The following is a 21229-nucleotide window of genomic DNA, read 5'->3' on the forward strand; positions in this document are numbered from 1 at the left end:
ACGACGAAGACGTGGTTTGTTTCTCTGTTGCGTCTGCCATCATGGTATTGTCTGTTGGAGATCTCCTAGTCGCCACAACTTCAGTAGAGATGTCGGACAGTTCCGACATCTCCGCTCGATCCAGTGTTCCGGTGGAAGTGGCCAAATCCTGACCTTGTTCTACCGGAATAGATTCACTCGCTAGCCTTCTGCCTCTCTCCCTTCCAAACCATGCATTCCTTCGTTGTCTTGCATGGCCTGGTCCGGGTGGACCTCCACTTCCAACATTCCTTTTCTCTCTTCTGAGGTCTTTTGACTTCTCGTTTCAACCATTCTGCCTGAAACCAACTTCCATGGCCGTTCCTTGTTCGTTTGATCCGTTCCAAAAAAGGATCGGTCATTGATTTTCTTTGCTCCTCAGGTATGAATTTCCTAGAACTATTACCACTTTTAGGTATTCTTGACTTGTCTAGACTCATTTCCTATTTGTACCTTCTCAAGCCTATACACTCAATTCGATTTATGGTGACTTCCAAGTCTTGATTATTAATAAAAATAACACAACACAATAAGTTTCACAAGTTTCTATTAGATAGTGACTACGAATCCCTGTATGTTATCAGAATACACCTTGTATACAATTTATTCACACTAATCAATTGTTGGTCGCAAGATATGAGAACTAGCACAATATAATGTTATCAGTCAATTTAAAAGATAGTGTACTCACTACCTAATCAATCAGAGTTTATGTTGATTTAAAATCAAAAGTAACAGACTAAGAATATTTCTATGAAAAACGTATGTGTATTGTACTTTAGTCGGTCGTAGTACTTCAGTCGAACTTAAGTTTTTTAAAGAAAAAGCTTTCCCCGCTTGGTGCAGCACCAAACAGACAAAGCTCTCAAGGCAGTAATTTTCTCAAGTGGGCGTCTATTGCACCCACCGAGTGCTGTGTTACCTATCTGCCTTCGGACTGCCCGAGCTAGACCTACTACAACCCTCAGGGCAGTCACTTCTCGTAAAAACGTATTGGTTTTCAATTTACACCAATGAGTTACACTTATTCTTTAATTTAGACTTAGTGTTGCGAATATCCGAGGTCGGACCAGTTTTGTTTTGGTCTGGTCTTACTTGAAAGGCAAGTTACCAGTGCAGTCACTGGTTCCTAGCCTGGGTCTTAATAACCTAAGGTCTCTCACTAGTGTCTTTCTTTTGTCTTACTTAAGTCCTTAAAATAAAATCTTATCTCTCCGAGTTGACAAAAACAGTACCCCTCCGGATTGGCAAAATAGGACCCTTCCGGATTGGTAAAATTAAGACCCCTCCAAATTAGGATCCCTCTGAGTTAGTAAATAGTAGACCCCTCCGGATTGTGACCCCTCCGGTTTTGTGGAAAGTAGACCCCTCCGGATTCGGACCCCTCTGACTTTGAAAAAATTTTGACCCCTCCGGATTGGGAGCCCTTTGGTTCTGTCAAAGTAGCTTTTCGGAGTTTTCTTGATTTCAGCTTATACCCCTCCGGATATGTTCTGCGATGCTATTATGCTGTTTGAATTAACTGGAAAGGGTATATGATCCTTTCCTAGACCCCTCCGGATTGAAGTTAAGCCTCTTATTAGACAATTCACACTAACGATGAAGGGTCTTATCACTTGCCTAATTTCGACTCTATTAAAGTTTTCTTGTGCCTTTAGCCCATCCTTTTTGTCTAGAACTGTCCTAAGTTACTTAGTTCAATCGCTATCAACTTTTGGTAGGGGTCTAAGGGTTTTTCAGAAAATTTTATAAAACGTGAAGGGTGTACCCCTCCAGATTTGAGTAATTTGCTAAAAACAACCCCAAAAAATTTTCGAGCTTGCTTTTTCGAGTAATTCTTTTTTCTATTGGTAAGTTCAGCTAATTTCTGATCTAATGGTACCAATATCAACCGGATTTGTCTAGTTGTCGAAAAGTTATCAGCCAAAAGGTCTTTCTTGCAAACTCAAAAAATTTCTCACTTATAGGTTCCACCTAACTTTTCCCGCTATTCTGTTCTTTTCGACCTAAAAATTATTGATCCGAGCTCAGAAGGCCTATACTCTTCTAGTTCAATGCAAACGATCCGATCTAAAACGCTTTAGCTTAAAAAATTTGCGAAAAACTATGCTACCTGTACCCCTCCGGATTGATGAATCCACCAAATCAAACTCGTTAAGTTCGATTTCTCTGGAACGCGGAAGGCTTTCGGGTATCGGGTTTTAAAACTGGTAGATTCACTAGTGGACGTTGTATAAACAACTATTTTTACTATCCTAACTCGAAAATTTCAAAAAATTTTCTGATTTTATAGTGTTTCTTACTATCAAAAAATGGGAAAATTTGGTTTTTGGTACCAAACTAGTTCCAACCACTTCCGAACTAAAGTTAACAGGTTCTACTTATTATAGTAGTGCAATTACGATATAACACAATAATTTAGCGCTTTTTTCCGTTTCAAAAAATATCAATATTTCAAAAATCGCGATTTGTGGGGGATCAAAATATCGCTATTTTGAGCCTAAAAACCGGTCTGTTTTCTCTGTTTTTCACTGAAAAACGACGTAGGAATATTAATATAAGCTATATAAGTAATAATAGTAGTAATACTATACCCCTCCGGGTTTGTTTAATATCCGAATTAAGGTGCTTAACTCAGATATTGGCAGTTCGGTGAAGGGTCACTAAAGTGCAGCACTGTCGAGCCCCCCACAGATTACTATCTTACTTTTTGTACCAAAAGGGATACAAAACTTGTGAACGATACCCAACAGTCGATTGTTGTTGTCGTTGAGCCCCTTCTTGTTGCTCCTTGAACTGCTTGCCGGATCGGTCTTCACCCAAGACCCTTCCGAATTGAGCGCAAATCAGCTGACCCTTCCGGATTGAGCGCAATTTATCATTAACGTGCTTAGATGCTCAAATAACCCTACAGTACAAGCCTCACAAACGGGCCACAAAATTGATCGTAACAATCCTGACTGATATAAATGCCTGTAACAACAATATATCTATCAACAACAAACGGGGGGTTGAACCACATCTTGTCTGGGGGGATGATTTCTACTGATTTTTTACTTTTTTACTGTTTTTGGTTTTTTCGGTTGTTTTTTATGTTTTTTTGTTTTTCTTGGGTACTATACTACTTTTTGTTTGGTTTATATATATCTTTAAGTGTTTTTGGTCACAAACCACTCAGGGGACGAGTGGACGGCCGATCCCCCCACCCTTCCTGGTTCGTGAATTTTCGGTCTTAACTAGGTTAAAAAACTATTCACGGTTATCCGGAAGGCTTCCGCGTTCCCAACTACCCTTCCGCCCCGGCGGTTTAGGCCTATTAAGGGCGTTAATGTGAGCATCCGCTCGGGGTGGAGTGCTCGCTAACGGTTCTGCCGGTCATGATGTTAAAAAAGAATAACACCCAGGAGCGCCATAAAAACATGTATGTAACATTCGCCCGGAAGATACATATCGACGGAAAACAAAACTAAGTCTTAAGACGACTGGCTAACGTCTAAACAGAGCTTTGCATGCTTTTCACCGTCTCTACCAAGCCAGTACTTTCGGTGGTCTTGCTAACATTGGGTCGACAAAAACGTTACTGTTCTCCGGCTTCGACCAAAACGCTCAAATTAACTCAATTACATGCAAATAGTGAGCTCATGGTCATAGGGCTATTACTATTTATTGAATTATTGTTTTTGTTCAGCAGATAAAAATCATCATCTCCATCGAAGATGGACCAACCCTTTCCCCCAACTCTTAGCTCCTCATCCTTATCAAAACTAATCCGAAAATCAATTAAATTCAAGTCAGGACATGACAGGATGCTAAAAAATTACGTAAAAGGATAAAAATTCTCAGTTCCTTTACCCTTCCGGATTGACGAATCCGCTGAATCAAGCTCGTTAATCTTGATTTCCTCTTAATCCGGAAGGCTGTCTCTTACCCTTCACCGTTGTTCGCAACGGCCTTGCAACTATTGTAGCGGCACAATAGTTGCAACTCGGAGTGTTCTCTGTTACTCTGTAACTCGTTGTCGCTTTTAATCTCGATTTTCGTCCTGTTCGCTATCGCAGATAAAGTTGTTCTGTCCTTCTTTCTCGTTTTAGCCAAAATGGCCGTTTCTGACGTTTCTCAGAAATATGACCTCATAATTCGAATTTTTGAAATTTTAAAATACCAGAATATTCTAGCCCTCACCGTTTGGCCAATCGTTCCAATAACGTTCTTAATTCTTAATAATCACCAATCCGGAGGGCTTGCTGCTAAAAATTCGAATTCTGCAGAGATTGCATTTTGGCCATTCTGGTCGAATGTCACATTTATCAAATTTACCGGTTTAAATACGTACTTCTTTTCCGGGTTCGACCTAAAAATTATTGATCCGAGCTCAGAAGGCCTATACTCTTCTAGTTCAATGCAAACGATCCGATCTAAAACGCTTTAGCTTAAAAAATTTGCGAAAAACTATGCTACCTGTACCCCTCGGGATTGATGAATCCACCAAATCAAACTCGTTAAGTTCGATTTCTCTGGAACGCGGAAGGCTTTCGGGTATCGGGTTTTAAAACTGGTAGATTCACTAGTGGACGTTGTATAAACAACTATTTTTACTATCCTAACTCGAAAATTTCAAAAAATTTTCTGATTTTATAGTGTTTCTTACTATCAAAAAATGGGAAAATTTGGTTTTTGGTACCAAACTAGTTCCAACCACTTCCGAACTAAAGTTAACAGGTTCTACTTATTATAGTAGTGCAATTACGATATAACACAATAATTTAGCGCTTTTTTCCGTTTCAAAAAATATCAATATTTCAAAAATCGCGATTTGTGGGGGATCAAAATATCGCTATTTTGAGCCTAAAAACCGGTCTGTTTTCTCTGTTTTTCACTGAAAAACGACGTAGGAATATTAATATAAGCTATATAAGTAATAATAGTAGTAATACTATACCCCTCCGGGTTTGTTTAATATCCGAATTAAGGTGCTTAACTCAGATATTCGCAGTTCGGTGAAGGGTCACTAAAGTGCAGCACTGTCGAGCCCCCCACAGATTACTATCTTACTTTTTGTACCAAAAGGGATACAAAACTTGTGAACGATACCCAACAGTCGATTGTTGTTGTCGTTGAGCCCCTTCTTGTTGCTCCTTGAACTGCTTGCCGGATCGGTCTTCACCCAAGACCCTTCCGAATTGAGCGCAAATCAGCTGACCCTTCCGGATTGAGCGCAATTTATCATTAACGTGCTTAGATGCTCAAATAACCCTACAGTACAAGCCTCACAAACGGGCCACAAAATTGATCGTAACAATCCTGACTGATATAAATGCCTGTAACAACAATATATCTATCAACAACAAACGGGGGGTTGAACCACATCTTGTCTGGGGGGATGATTTCTACTGATTTTTTACTTTTTTACTGTTTTTGGTTTTTTCGGTTGTTTTTTATGTTTTTTGTTTTTCTTGGGTACTATACTACTTTTTGTTTGGTTTATATATATCTTTAAGTGTTTTTGGTCACAAACCACTCAGGGGACGAGGGGACGGCCGATCCCCCCACCCTTCCTGGTTCGTGAATTTTCGGTCTTAACTAGGTTAAAAAACTATTCACGGTTATCCGGAAGGCTTCCGCGTTCCCAACTACCCTTCCGCCCCGGCGGTTTAGGCCTATTAAGGGCGTTAATGTGAGCATCCGCTCGGGGTGGAGTGCTCGCTAACGGTTCTGCCGGTCATGATGTTAAAAAAGAATAACACCCAGGAGCGCCATAAAAACATGTATGTAACATTCGCCCGGAAGATACATATCGACGGAAAACAAAACTAAGTCTTAAGACGACTGGCTAACGTCTAAACAGAGCTTTGCATGCTTTTCACCGTCTCTACCAAGCCAGTACTTTCGGTGGTCTTGCTAACATTGGGTCGACAAAAACGTTACTGTTCTCCGGCTTCGACCAAAACGCTCAAATTAACTCAATTACATGCAAATAGTGAGCTCATGGTCATAGGGCTATTACTATTTATTGAATTATTGTTTTTGTTCAGCAGATAAAAATCATCATCTCCATCGAAGATGGATCAACCCTTTCCCCCAACTCTTAGCTCCTCATCCTTATCAAAACTAATCCGAAAATCAATTAAATTCAAGTCAGGACATGACAGGATGCTAAAAAATTACGTAAAAGGATAAAAATTCTCAGTTCCTTTACCCTTCCGGATTGACGAATCCGCTGAATCAAGCTCGTTAATCTTGATTTCCTCTTAATCCGGAAGGCTGTCTCTTACCCTTCACCGTTGTTCGCAACGGCCTTGCAACTATTGTAGCGGCACAATAGTTGCAACTCGGAGTGTTCTCTGTTACTCTGTAACTCGTTGTCGCTTTTAATCTCGATTTTCGTCCTGTTCGCTATCGCAGATAAAGTTGTTCTGTCCTTCTTTCTCGTTTTAGCCAAAATGGCCGTTTCTGACGTTTCTCAGAAATATGACCTCATAATTCGAATTTTTGAAATTTTAAAATACCAGAATATTCTAGCCCTCACCGTTTGGCCAATCGTTCCAATAACGTTCTTAATTCTTAATAATCACCAATCCGGAGGGCTTGCTGCTAAAAATTCGAATTCTGCAGAGATTGCATTTTGGCCATTCTGGTCGAATGTCACATTTATCAAATTTACCGGTTTAAATACGTACTTCTTTTCCGGGTTCCGAATCCTGAACATCGCATTGTTACATCGAAATTCCTGATGAAATCTCTGTCTAAAATGAATTGGTCAGACTCATCTAGAGTCTCCATTACCAGAAAACTCATGCAAAAATTGCTTATTCCAGATTTTGGGCTATTATTGGTGTCCTACCTAGAACCCGCACCGCCCTTTTGTTTGCCGCTGATAGCCGTATTCTTGAGTCTATCGAGTCATCTTTGTCGAACCCCAAAATTTCCAAGTTCTAATTGGTATATTACTCAAAACGGATCCTGTGTCTAATAACCAACGCAGTTGAGTCTTTTTCCCGCTTGTTTCCAGTACGTGTGCAGATACGTCTGCCTCTGTTCCCAGATGCATTGCATCTTCTTCTAACATAGCGCTGTGTCCAATCGATTTCACTTTTAAATCCTCTCTACCAACGTAGATATGCCCGGCTAAATCTTTATCACACGTTATCATCGTTTTTGTGTAGATGTTTATTCCATCTATATTCAAAAAGACCTCAATTGGACCATAAGCTTCTGTGGATCTGTTGTCTATACGAACTGATTTACTACCACCTCTCGTGAGTAATGCCCTTAAAGCTTTAGAGAGGGTTTGCGGGCTTATTGCGCTGAAGTAATCCGCGTACGCATCTATGTACATTACTGTCTGATCACTCGAATCACTCAAGTTTCTTGTTACTTCGTGGCCGCCCATTGTAATTATTGACATGATTCTTGCCCCAATTTTCGTGATGCCAAATGGTTTCCCAGTCACAATTTTCAAGGTGTTGCAATTACTCCTCCTCATTTAGTTCTCTCCGCTTCTGTTTCTGGTCTTGTCATACAGAGTGTTTCAATCAATCTCTATTTTTCTAATTCCTGTTTTAGCCTTCATGCGGGTCGCTTCTTCTACTCAAGCTTTAAAGATCATCCAGAAATCGATCGATTGACTCGTCTTCTCTTTGGCTTCTTTTTTCAAATCTCATCTTAGCTTGATGACCCTTCAGTCCTGATCCGAATCGATTCAACATTATCTCGAAGATTTCGTCCGCTGTATCATGCTCCTCGTCATTCTTTGCTTCTAGGATGCTTAGTATTGCTGTGCAGGCCTGCATTTCGTCATTCAGTTTGTCCTGTTCTAGATTTAGTCTCATGACTTCTACCCAGGTGTCAATTTAGCCATCCGAGTCGTCTTTAATTTCTTTTGGTTTCTTGAAGGTCTTTCTGGATTTACCACTTCCTCTGTCACTCGAATCTGTATTCCTTGTTGCAAATGCTTTAAGTGTCCTGTTCGTCATTTCCCAGGTACTCGCCTAGGTCATGGCGTCAGGTGTTACACCCGTGTGTATACTCGAGTCCACCGGTGCATTCGTCGAGTTTGAGGTTCCACTCTTCATAGTAGTCTTGGACCCTACTGCCCCTATGCTCGTTGAAATCCGGGGTAATGGTGTCGACTGCCTTTTCTTCCGTTGCGGTTCTAAAGTCAACTCTAGTTCCCTGTGGTTTTTCTGCCACTAATTGATCTTGTGCTATAGAGTTTCTCTGGAGTGCATCCAGTTTGTACTGTATGGCACAAGAACTTTCAGCGTGATCCTTGCGCATCGTATCCATTCTGGTCTCTAGATTCAACAACTGCTCATTCACGGTGTTATACCGTTTCTTCATTTCTTCCATATCCTTCTTGATATGTTTCTCTCGCTCTTTGTCGGTAGTCTCTACCTCGTTCGGCATCTGTTGTAGTTTTTCTTCCGTGGCCTTTGCTAAGACATAGTAGTTATCCAGACTCTCGTTTGTGTTGTGGCTTATTTCCTTTTTCAGCTCTTGGCGGTCCTCCTCACTGCTTTTTAACTTTTTGTCTATTTCATTAAATTTTGTCTTTAGGTCTCCCAGCTCTACTGAAGTTGTTTTCGATCCATCAGCGCGTATATTTTGGCTAGATGTCGCTTCTTGCGTGGTTTCTTCTTTATCATTCCTGGTTTCCATCGTTATCGTGGAAATTTTCCCAAAAGTTTTGCTTTTCTCGGTCAATGCCGTTATCTCCTCCTTCGCTCGTGGCTTCATTCCGACCATCGCAGCAATCCGCTCGTTGAATGATGTTCTCTTCGTTTGTGAGTCGTCTTTTATCGTCTCCGGTGTGTTGGTCGCCTCGTCTCCATTGCTCATTGGTGGGAACTCTATGGTGTTCTCTTCCTGTTCTTCTGTATTTGGCATCGAAGAGGACTCAGTTGTCCTCACTTCCATTCCATCTATACTTTGATCTGGTGTCTCTAGAGATCTGATCCTCTAGAGTAGGTGTCGCTATCACCACGTCATCCACGTAACACATTACCAAATTGCCATTTTGCTTCGTTACTTTTGTCAGTGCACTTGCCATCAATCGTTGGAACGTGGCTGTAGCATTGCAAAGGCCAAAGGGCATCCTCGCTCATTGAAACAGTCCCAGCTCGCAAGCAAAGACTGTCTTGTCCCTGTCCTGTTTCCTCAGTGGTACCTGCCAAAAAGCCGACCCTTAATCAAGAGTTGTAAAAAAAATACATCTCCTAGTTTTGAGAGGCTCTCATCAATCCTAGGTATGGGATAGGCATCCTTCACCATGACGGAGTTCAGATACCGAAAGTCACAACAAAACCTTCGTTGGTCTCCTTTCTTCTTAGCCATCAATACTCCACACACCCACGGTGATTTGGATGGTTCTATCATATCATAATCTTGTAGGGTCTCTATCTCTTTTCTGCATGCATCCAATTTGCCGATTTGTTAGGGGTCATACGCATCGCTACCTCCCTATGTGGTACCGCCGACTCCTCAAACTCTATTTCATATTCAACAAAATTACAGCATCCAATCTCTGCTTTATGTTTCGAAAAAAGTCCTGATTCCGATCTTGCATATCCTTGATGGCTTCGAGCTGTTCGTCCCGTACCTTGCACCTCAAGTGTTCTATTGCTGGTAATACCGGTTTAAACATCTCTAATTCCTCTATTGTGCGTCTTTCCGGAAAATTCGAACAGCTCGAAAGTCCATCATTTCAAATCTAGTTTTCACAGGTAGTGCGTATCCCAGCTTCCTTCCCCTCTGGATTGTGATTGGTATATCAAGAGTATTCAACAAGACGCTGACGCAGAGGCCACTCTTGGTTATCGAGAAGGATCTTCCCAAAATAGCAACACTTTGACTATTCGGATTCGGCATTATGCATACTTGTTTATTGTCACTTAGTTCATTGAAGTTTTTCATCCGCAGACTTACTATCGCCGCCTCATTTGCCTTCAGCCCTACCCTCCTATACAAGAAAACTGGAGTTTTATTTTCATTCACCTTTATCAAATTTACCGGTTTAAATACGTACTTCTTTTCCGACCATCGCAGCAACCCGCTCGTTGAATGATGTTCTCTTCGTTTGTGAGTCGTCTTTTATCGTCTCCGGTGTGTTGGTCGCCTCGTCTCCATTGCTCTTTGGTGGGAACTCTATGGTGTTCTTTTCCTGTTCTTCTGTATTTGGCATCGGTGTGGACTCCGTTGTCCTCCCTTCCATTCCATCTAAACTTTGATCTGGTGTCTCTAGTTCAGTCTCTTTTGCTGGTATGCTTTGTTCTTCCATTGTTTTTTCTTTCGCCATCTGTTCCTTGTTGCTTCTTGTGCTAACCTTATTCACTGAAGTATTCTTCCTCATTACTCTCGGATTTGTTGATGTTGGTTTCTTCTGCGTTGAGGTCTGGTTTTGCTTAAGTCCTTTTCCATTTCTTTCAGTTATCGATACCCTATTTCTTTTCATGATTTTTGTATTTACAATTTTCTTCATCTACATTTTTAATAATTACAAGTTCCTAATGTAAAATCTGTTTGAAATTATAAGAAAAATCCCTAATGTATTAAAAATTGAATCCAGTCGAATTAGTCTAATTCAGTTTTGAGTCCCGTTGTTCAAGCCTTAGGATCCTTCGTTCTAGTTTTGGGATGCTTTAGTACTGTCCCTGGATTTCTTGGTACTCTCCTAGGACCCTTCGCTCAAGTGTTGGGATACTTCGATGTAGTCTTTGTACACTTTGGTACTGTCCTAGTACTTTTGTGTACCCTCCTAGGACCCTTCGCTCAGTTGTTGGTACACTTCGATGCTGTCCCAGGACTTTTCTGAAATCTTCTAGAACCCTTCACGCAAATGTGAGTACACTTCATTGCTGTACTACTTAAAAACACTACTTAGGTTAGAGAAGAAAGGCCCTATAACCATTGGTTCAACAGTCAGGGACACTATATCTTGTGTTTTTTTACCTCAAGCGGTCGGAGCCAATTCGGTTCACTTGCGACTTGAGACTAAAACCCGCGATATAGCTTAAAGGCCACTACCAAAATACCCCCCGCTCTAGAAAATAAGAACGCCCCCATACTCAGGTTTCAAAATACCTAAAGTACGGCAACGCCTTTAAAAACAGGATCGTAACCTTATTTATAGTTACTTATTTTAGACAGTGGATCTTCGATCCGTTTCAGATGGATCAACCTAAAAACTCTCCCTAACGCAACATAACAATATAAAACACACTCAAGAAAGTTAAATTAGGTACTCAAATACCAACACGACCTCCAGAATGTAGTAACTATATCATAAAGTAACTCTAGAATTGATTGGGTAATTAAGTTCATCTCAAGAAGTTTGAAATAAGCAAGTTTTAATTCAAGAAACAAATTTTTGATCTGGACCATTGGGCAGCTTCAGCTGTCCACCTTTCCACCGAAGGTTCACTCTGGTCCACTCTAATGAACTTCTTCTCCACTCGAGATCATTATCCGCCTTCTGCCAAGAATAAGACAGCTCTACTCTTATTCTTTTTATGTATTGGAAATTGCGAATACAATTCCTCGCTGCTATTTTTGACTACTATCCCGCAATTGTAGTTCGGATCTTCTTATCTCATTTTTTTGTATTTTCAGTTGTCGCAAGAAAATTTAGCATGACATGCTCAATTCGAATTTTTTGAAAAAATGCAATTCACCTCAGAGTCAAGACTAAACATTTTTTCAAGGTCAATCTTCCAAATATGACCGACTGGCAGACAAAAACTTGTTTCTTGAGTTTAAACTTGTTTATTTCAAACTTCTAGACTTGAACCTAAATACCCAATCAATTCTAGAGTTGCTTTATAATTGAGTTACTCAATTCTAAAGGTCGTGTCGGTATGTGAGTACCTAATTTAATTGTCTTGAGTGTGTTTTTTATTGTTATATTGAGTTAGGGAGAGTTCTTATGTTGATCCATCTGAAACGAATCAAATGTCCACTGTCTAATTGTGCCATTCCGCCGGATTGGCACAACGTAACCTTCCGGCACAACACTTAAATAGAATTAGAGGCCTAGTGATTGAAAACTGTTAAAAAAGAGGCTAGAATATTCTGGATATTTTTTATTTTCAAAATTTCGATTTGCGAAGGAATTTTTCTGAGAAACACGAAAAATGGCAACTTTTGACCAAAAAGTGACGAAAAACAGAGCAACGACCAATTTAGTGGAAAACTGTCGAACTTGAACGTACAAAAATACGAAGCCTCTTATCGTGACAATCACGCACGATGAGGCACTTAGCGGAAGGAATTATCCGAGCAGGAGGCTTCAGTGGAGAAGAAGAAGAGAACAGTACCCTCCCGTGCCACGAATTGGGAGTAGTAACGACGTTATTACAGAGAAAGCACGGAATCGGAGGTTCGGCTCCACAGAGACAATATATGGCAAAGGACTGTAAATAATTGACTCTTTAGCTACTCTGATGCCATAAACCTTTGAATTAACACCGGCATTATAGTAATTCAGAATATGAGTAGCTAGAAAGAGGAAAGGGTCAATACATCTCCAATGGATTTAATATAGAACTGTCACCAAAACATAGTAAAATAGAGTACTCGAGCCGTGTTTTTAATAGCAATCATGTAGTCTGAGGATCCAAGACCCAGCTATGTGGTTGTGTTCGCATGTAAACGGAAGCTGATTAAGAATCGTTTGACTGATGGCCTAAAAGTGGTAACTTTTCACTTAGCCCTAGACAGACCAGAAAATCAACTGGCTAGGTCGAGACGGTGAAAAACGAGTAGAATCTAGGTAACAGACGCCGGCCAGTCGTCTATAGGTAATTTTTCTACGCTCCGTCCTTGTGTAGTATTTGGGCGAACGTTACATAGACGTTTTTATGGCGCTCCTGGGTGGGCCTGTCAAAGGCATAAGACCATCATGATCAGCAAACGTTTCAGCGACGAACCCTCCGCTCCCGGTGTATTCTCGAGTTGGAGGCCTTAATAACAGTGTCGATTGTGGTGGATGGTGCCATGCTGGCGGTGAGTTGGTTAGAAGCTAACGCGGGCACCTGAGCAACTAAGCAACGTGAAGTTGAACCACAACTTAGATCTTTCCAGAACCAACTGCAAGGTTCTGATGAAAACCAAAGCCATTGAGAGGATATGGTCAAGGCAAAGGTTGATGCTTGGTTCCGTGCAGTGATGACGTCATGGATGTATGAACGCGCGAAGCGTGATATGTCTAAGAACATGGAAGCCTATCAAACCTTCCAGCTAGATATTGTAGCGGGAGCCTATAAGAGAGCTTCCTAACGCACAGAAACACTGTTACCACGGCGGTGAAGCGAGTAGCTGGAGCGTCTTGTGCTACTGAATCTGAAAAGAGAGAGGTCTTGCGAGCTGATCTAGAACGGAATGTGAGCCTGTGTCTGCACAACAGCTTTTGCAGGAACCGGTAGCAAAAAGTGAATGCGGACTTGCTACCTTGTTGCGAACCGAGGCTGTTAGAGTAGGAGAGTTGGGGCACGGCCATCAGTTCCGTGGACATGCTGAAAAAAGTACTAGAAGACAGCGAGACAGAAGAACAAGGACAAGAAGCAATGGAGTGAAGACGAAAAAGCAACACGAGATGGAGAGAGAAGGAGAAAAATTTAATAGTCTTTGTTCGTAAAAACAGATACCAATCAACTAAGATTGATCATTAAATTTTTAAACTTTTTGTTTTGTGAGGGCTGAATTAAATGCAGATCTTGATATTGTTGGAAACAGTTGAGAATTGTTTAATTGTCTCAATTGTTAAATGACAAGAAACTTTTAGTTGATGCTATTTACATATATATGGAGAGCATACTTACCTATTTATACCCGACTGAAGTTTTTAACCTATGTAAGACACGTGTTCACTGTGTGGCGAAATGGTAGGTTTGGGTACGCTCGCTCGAAGAGGGTGAGTACCTCTTTACCTTTCCTAGCCACAGAGTTTCTTAGTTTTAATATTGAGGACGACAGCATAAATGACTGATTATACTTGGTGAGTGACATTAAGTTAAATTTAACGGGTAGTGAGATGTAGTATGAAAGGTAGTGAGATGTAGTATGATGCCAATTGTGACACGTAGTGAGTTGAATTTGAGTGGAATGTAAAAACTTGAGGAATGTTAAATTATGAATGTAAAAACATGAGGTGGAGTGGAATGAAAAAGTAAAAACTTTGCGAATTACAAAAACCAGGAAGATAATTATACCTAAAACTCATAGGCGATATATGCTGTTTTTCGTTAAAAAAATGTCAGGTACCTGACTGTCACGCGTTTTTCCTCCCCCTACTAGCAATTTTATGGGGTATTCTTCTTTTGGTTTCCATAAACCGTCTATTTCCGATCCCCCCACCCGATCCGACCAGGTTACCTACCTTATTTTGATCTTAAATTTGATCTCCTCGCGTTGCAACTCATGTTCTGAGTCTATAGATGGATCCTTCCAGTCTCTGGGTCTACTAATGTAACTAAATTTGACAATATCGATTGCATAGTTACTATAATGTGCCCTTTTTCACAATTTTCAACCGCCAACCTCTATCTAACCAGCCACCTTCTAACCTACCCCCTATCTAGCACCCCACTTAAGTCGAAAATTGCCCTTAAGCGCAGTGGGTGCTAAACCTCTCGAAGAAAGTCCGTAGAATCTGTTTCCAAGCTCTGCTCAAGATAAAACGTTTCCTCAAAACAGTGGGTATCCGCTTTTCCAATTTTACACTTATTTCCTATAATGCAAGGTGGATTTTAATGATACCCGGTTGACCAAACAGAACACCCCTGTGTACCTTCCTCCGTTTGCTCTGTTCTGCTTTAACCACACTGCTTGCTCGTCACCTGCTGATTTGTCACACTTTCCCGCTGGGCTGGTCACCAGTTCCAGTCAAGTCTCCCAGTGGTCAAGTTTCTCAGTTGTCCGCTTTACCACTTTGCTGGTCACCTGATCCAGTCAAGTCTCCCAGTGGTGCGCTGATGTCACAAGCTCTCTGAAAACCCATCCAACGCCCCTAGCTCGTGCACCTGTTCAATGTTGCTGGTTTGATCGAGATGATCGGTCTTGTTGAAAACAGTATGCGTGTACTATTTTAATTAAAATTAAGGTTTGATCCACCTAATCTGAAATTCAAAGCCACTGACTTTTTTAAATTTTGTTTATCTTTTTTGTTCCTTTTTCTAATCTTTTTTTTTGTTTTTTCATCACTTTTCTCTTTTACCCACTTTTTGTCCCCCAGTGGCTACCATTACTCGGTTAGCTAAGCCTCGTTTCGGAAAGTCTCGAGTTTTCTTAAAAAGTTATCACGGTACAACCAGAAGGTGAATACGTTCCCGTTGATCCGCACCACCGGTACTCTAGAATGCGCATATAGCCCGGAGCTGCGTCAAGTGGGTTCGAGCCCGTAGAAATGATGTCGTTTAAACATCCAGGAGCGCCATAAAAACACTATGTAACAGTCGCCTACTTAGGTCACATATGAGGTTAGAGAAAAGTAGGCCCTATAACCATTGGCTCAACAGTCAGAGACACTATCTCTTGTGTTATTCCACCTCAAACGGTCGGAGCCAATTCGGTTCACTTGCGGCATGAGACTAAAACCCGCGATACAGCTTAAAGGCCACTACCAAAAAACCCACCACTCTAGAAAATAAGAACGCACCCATACTCAGGTCTAAAAATACCTAAAATACGGTAACGCCGTTAAAAACAGGATTGGAACTTTATTTATAGTTATTTTTTATTAGACAGTGGACCTTCGATCCATTTCAGATGGATCAACCTAAAAACTCTCCCTAACTCAACATAACAAAATAAAACACACTCAAGAAAATTGATTAGGTACTCACGTACCGAAACGACCTCTAGAATTTATTAAGAATATCACAAAGTAACTCTAGAATTGATTGGGTAAATAAGTTTAACTCAAGAACTTTGAAATTAGCAAGTTTTAACTCAAGAAACAAGTTTTTGATCTGGACCATTTGGCAGCTTTAGCTGTCCACCTTTCCGCCGAAGGTTCACTCACGTCGACTCTAATTAATTTCTTCTCCACTCGAGATCACTTTCAGCCTTCTGCCAAGAATAAGACAGCACTACTCTTATTCGATTTATGTTGGCGGTGAAGTTAGTACAGAGAAAGCACGGAATCGGAGGCTCGGCTCCCCAGAGACAGTATATAGCGAAGGGCTGTAAATGATTGACTTTTTAGCCACTCTGATGCCATAAACTTTTGAATTAATACCGGTATTATTTGATATTTAAGAATATGAGAAGCTAGAAAGAGGAAAAAGTCAATCCATTTCCGATGGGTTTAAAATAGAACTGTCACCAAAACATGGTAAAATAGGGTACTCGAGCCGTGTTTTTAGTAGCAATCATGTAGTCTGAGGATCCCAGACCCAGCTATGTGGTTTTGTTTGCATGTAAACGGAAGCTGATTAGGAGTAGTTTGACTGATGGCCTTAAATTGGTAACATTTTACTTAGCCCTAGACAGACCAGAAAACCAACTGGCTAGGTCCAGACGGTGAAAAACGAGTAGAATCTAGGTAACTGACGCCGGGCAGTCGTCTATAGGTACTTTTTCTACGCTCCGTCACTGTGTAGTATTTGGGCGAATGTGACATAGACGTTTTTATGGCGCTCCTGGATGGGCCTATCGAAGGCATAAGAACATCATTATCAGCAAACGTTTCAGCGACGAACCCTCCTCTCCCGGCGTATTCCCGAGTTAGAGGCCTTAATAACAGTTTCGATTGTGGTGGTTAGTGTCATGCTGGCGGTGAGATGGTTAGAAGCTAACGCGGGAACCTGAGCAACTAAGCAACGTGAAGATGAAACACAACTTAGATCTTTCCCATGCAAGGTTCTGAAGATAACGAAAGTCATTGAGAGGATATGGTCAAGGCAAAGGTTGATTCCTTGGTTCCGTGCAGTGATGACTTCATGGATGTATGAACGCGCGAAGCGTCATATGTCTAAGCACACGGAAGCCTAACAATCCTTCCAGCTAGATATAGGACCCGGAGCCTATAAGAGAGCATTCCTAACGCATAGAAACACTGTTACCACGGCGGTGAAGCGAGTAGCTGGAGCGCCTTGTGCTACTGAAGCTTAAAAGAGAGAGGTTTTGCGAGCTGACCTAGAACGGAATGTGAGCCTGTGTCTGCACAACAGTTTTTGCAGGAACCGGGAGCAAAATGTGAATGCGGACTTGGTACCTTGTTGCAAACCGAGACTGTTAGAGCAGGAGAGTTGGGGCACGGCCCGCAACTCCGTGGACATGCTGGAAAAAGACCTAGAAGACAGCGAGACAGAAGAACAAGGACAAGAAGCAATGGAGTGAAGACAAAAATGCATTACAAGACGGTGAGAGAAGGAGAAAAACTTAATAGTCTTTGTGCGTCAAAACAGATACAATCAACTAAGATTGAATAATAAGTTTTTAAACTTTTTGTTTTGTGAGGGCTGAATTAAATACAGACCTTGATATTGTTGGAAATTGTTAAGAATTGTTTAATCGTTGCAATTGTTAAATGACAATGAAAATTTTAGTTGATACTTTTGACATATATAAAGAGAGCATAGGTGAGTATATTTACCTATTTAAACCTGAATGAATTTTTTAACCTGTGTAAGACACGTGTTCACTGTGTGGCGACCTGGTAGGTTTGGGTACGCTCGCTCGATGAGGGTGAGTACCTCATTACCTTTCCTAGCCACAGAGTTTCTTAGTTTTAATATTGAGGACGACAGCATAAGTCTGTATGGTTTTTTTGTATGGTTTTTTATAGAGAACTGGAACACTACTTGACGATAGCCCGGTGTTATGCGATCAATGAGGACATTGATGGGGACTGTCCGGGGAGTTTGTGCCATTCCGCCGGACTGGCACAGCGTAACCTTCCTGCACAACATGAAAATAGAATTAGAGGCCTTAGTGATTGTAAACTGTTAAAAAGGAGGCTAGTATTTTCTGGAATTTTTTTATTTTCAAAATTTATATTAGCGAAAGAATAATTCTGAGAAATAAGAAAAATGGCCATTTTTGACTAAAAAGTGACCAAAACAGAACAAAGATCAATTTAGTGAAAAGCAGTCGAACGAGAACGAACAAAAACACGAAGCTTCTTATCGTGACAATCACACAGTGACGGAGCGTAGAAAAAGTACCTATCAACGACTGGCAGACGTCAGTTACCTTGTTCTACTAGTTTTTCACCGTCTCGAACTTGTCATTTGAGTTTCTGGTCTATTTAGGGCTAAATAAAAAGTTACTATTTTTAGGCCATCAGTCAAACGACTTTTGATCAGCTTTCGTTTACTTGCGAACACAACCACATAGCTGGGTCTCGGATCCTCAGACTACCTGATTGATCTTAAAAACACGGCTGGAATAACCTATTTTACTATGTTTTTGGTGACAGTATTAAATCCATTGGAGATGGATGGACACTTTCCGCTTCCTAGCTACTCATTTTCTAAAATATCAATCAATACCGGTGTTAATTCAAATGTCTATGGCATCAGAGTAGCTAAAAAGTCAATTTATTATAGTCCTTCACCATGTACTGTCTCTGGGGGACCGAGCCTCCGCTTCCGTGTTTTCCATGTATTCACGTCGTTATTACTCTCAATTCGTGGCACGGGAGGGTACTGCTCAATATTCCTTCCCCACTGAAGCCTCCCTTCCCACTAATTTCTTCGGCTAAGCGTCTTATCGTGCGTGATCGTCACGATAAGAGGCTTCGTGTTTTTATCGTTCTCGTCTGACTGTTTTCCACGATACTTGCTGTTGTTCTGACTTTTTCACCTTTTTCAGTCAAAATATTAAACTTCCAAATATTAGTTGTTTCTCCTAACTTGTCTCTCCACTGCATGTTTCGTGATAAAAAATATTTTTATATCTTGACGACAATGCACAAGTGCTCCAAAAAGTTTGAGAAATTTTGCCAAAGCCTACTTGTTCAATTTCTTCATTATCAAAAATATTCTTTCAATCTCTTAGAGATGCTAGTAGTGTCTCAGCTAAAGTTACACACAGGGTCTGCCTAGTGTTGAGTTTTTACTAACTCCACTTAAATACTCAGTATCACGGTATCACAAAGCTCATAAGATATAATAACCAACACACAAAAGACAATTGATAATCAAATAACAAAACCCCATGGGTAACAGCGATCTTTCGTTCAGTATCACTTCACGGCCACCGACGAATCAAGTAACTGCTTCATTTAAAATCAAACATTTTTTTTTAAAAAAGCAGTGCTGGTTTCAGTAACAGATACATATAATTTAATCTTAAAGAAAAATACTTCTCTCTATTTGATCACTCCAAGCGAACAAAGCCCAGGACACTGTCTTCCCAAGTGAGCGTGTCTTTTCTATCACACTCAACGAGGTCTTCTTTTATGTGTTCCCGGATTGCCCGAGCTATCCTATTAAGTAGCTCAAGGCATCCACACAACCAAAATAACAAATGAAAACACTTGTTCGTGCATCTCTGATGAACCTGATTTAGACTCCAAGGATGATCGCAAATCCCCCGGTCATTTGGGCTGTTTTATTTTTAATTCGATCTTCTAGTCGACTTCTATTTGAACCTTAAAGGGATATCTAATATGTTTAAGTTTTCGCGGAGGGTACCTCCTAATTTCCACTAAGGAGAGTTGTTAAGGGGCTTAAATCACCTCGGAGGGTTGTCAGAACACTTTGCTTACTCCAGAAGGTTACCTGGGAGGACAACTTTAACACCAAAGTTGCTTCCGAGGGTCCCCCTGAGTTCACGGGAGGGTCAATAAGAAGTTTAATACGCTCCGGAGGGTTGCTTCCGAGGGTTCGCATCAAACTTCCGAAGTTTCGCTTCGAAGGGGTCACCAGCTAGAGCTAAAATAAGTAAAAACAGGCCAAATTCTCTGTGGGAGTTTGTTTGAACTTTTTGGGAGAGTTCCATGAAAATTTTCTACGAAGGAGGGTTGTTAAGGGGCTTAACTGTCTCCGGGCTTAATAAAAATCAAGAAAAACAAGTTTTTTTCACCACGGTAAAGCCTCCGACCGCGGTCTAACTTACCTAAAACGAGGTTGGTTGAACCAGTCAACCTACCCAGTGGGATAAAAACGTGGTTTTTCTAAGAAGTTCTTTCTCTTGCAGGGTTCCCCAAAAATTGGATCCTCCAAACCAACAAATTCTGATATTTTGTTCTTTCCTAAAATTATAAAACTAAAAACGTTTGTGTTTCAGAAACGTGCTCAAAAACGTCAATTTAAGGTATCAATTCTGTTCCGATTGTTTTGTTAGTCTCTGAGAAATCAATTAAAACGCGTTTGCTAAATGGCCTTTTTTCACTACCCATATAGGTTCTCAGAGACTTTTTTTGCAATTCTTGCAGGAAGTGCTTAAAAGGACCTGAAAGGAGCGCATTATCCCTGTACAGCACTGAAAAAACGACAAAATTAAACCGGACCAAAATGGTCTAGAAACAAAAAGTTTGGCCTAAACTTATCAAATTTGGACCCTCCGATTCCTTCCTTTTCCAATTTACAAGTGCTTAGCTCTATCCACTGAGCTATTCGGAAAGTTACTCAAAAGTTATTCCAATAACTGAGCTCGTTGTGCTAGCAGGCTCTTGACGCAAAAAGTTTTATCGCTTCAACTCTAAAAACTTAAATTTCGATTCTCAAAACATATTGACGAAATTCGAAAAATTACAAAAATTTTGGTCAAAAATTTTATTTTCGTCAACTTCTACTGAGTCTTTTTCCGCGCGGTTTCTTTAAATAAGAGTTTCGAAATACGTAGTAGTTCACTGAGCAGAAGTTTTTCGTTGTTCGAAAAAACTTGGATATCCAATTTTTTTGGGGTTAAAACTTTGGTCAAAAATCAGTCTTTTCGACAAAATTAGGGTGTTTTTCGAGTTTAAATGGGAGAATAGTAATGTATAAAAAAGATAATAACCTATCAGTAGTTGTTAATTAGTTTTGATATACCCTCTTTTACACCAAAACACCCGATATAAGGCCCTTAACTCTGATATTCGCAATCGATAGAGGGTGCACCCGGACTGCGCCTATTGTGTCCCCCACCACTTAAGTTTTAATGAAACAGTACCCGAACGATACGAAAATTGAGTTAACGATATCCAACAGTCGTCTTGGATGTTGTCCCTGTTGCCGCCTGGTGATTCTAGAACACGTCTGTCAGCTTGCCGGTCTACCCCCAGGAA

The sequence above is a fragment of the Symsagittifera roscoffensis genome, chromosome 8 (assembly GCF_963678635.1).
Source record: "Symsagittifera roscoffensis chromosome 8, txSymRosc1.1, whole genome shotgun sequence".
Classification (NCBI taxonomy): Eukaryota; Metazoa; Xenacoelomorpha; order Acoela; family Convolutidae; genus Symsagittifera; species Symsagittifera roscoffensis.